We start from the raw sequence: 774 nt of genomic DNA, 5'->3' as shown, positions 1-774 counted from the left end.
TCCCACCCAGTTGAATAAATTAAAATGGTGAAAGCCCTCGATGGCACTGCCCTCTGAGGAGTGGAATGGAATGCAACCCGGAACTCACTTCCTCTTGAAGACGTGTATCGAATTAAGAAGATAGCCAGGCTAAAGAACAGAAGTTGGGTTTTGAGTAGTAGAACAGAAGGCGTCATGCTGAGAGCAGAGGATGATGGGTCAAGGCTGAGTAGTAGAACAGAAGGCGTCATGCTGAGAGCAGAGGATGATGGGTCAAGGCTGAGTAGTAGAACAGAAGGTGTCATGCTGAGAGCAGAGGATGATGGGTAAAGGCTGAGTAGTAGAACAGAAGGCGTCATGCTGAGAGCAGAGGATGATGGGTCAAGGCTGAGTAGTAGAACAGAAGGCGTCATGCTGAGAGCAGAGGATGATGGGTCAAGGCTGAGTAGTAGAACAGAAGGCGTCATGCTGAGAGCAGAGGATGATGGGTAAAGGCTGAGTAGTAGAACAGAAGGCGTCATGCTGAGAGCAGAGGATGATGGGTAAAGGCTGAGTAGTAGAACAGAAGGCGTCATGCTGAGAGCAGAGGATGATGGGTAAAGGCTGAGTAGTAGAACAGAAGGCGTCATGCTGAGAGCAGAGGATGATGGGTCAAGGCTGAGTGGTAGAACAGAAGGCGTCATGCTGAGAGCAGAGGATGATGGGACAAGGCTGAGTAGCAGGCCTAGGCCAGTGTGATATGAACGTGTTCTTCAGGAAGGTTGGCTTCTTAGCGTTCATTGCCATGGTTACCAA

The sequence above is a fragment of the Coregonus lavaretus genome, assembly GCF_964263955.1.
Source record: "Coregonus lavaretus genome assembly, contig: HAP1_SCAFFOLD_610, whole genome shotgun sequence".
Taxonomy (NCBI): domain Eukaryota; kingdom Metazoa; phylum Chordata; class Actinopteri; order Salmoniformes; family Salmonidae; genus Coregonus; species Coregonus lavaretus.
This window is presented reverse-complemented; position numbering follows the sequence as displayed.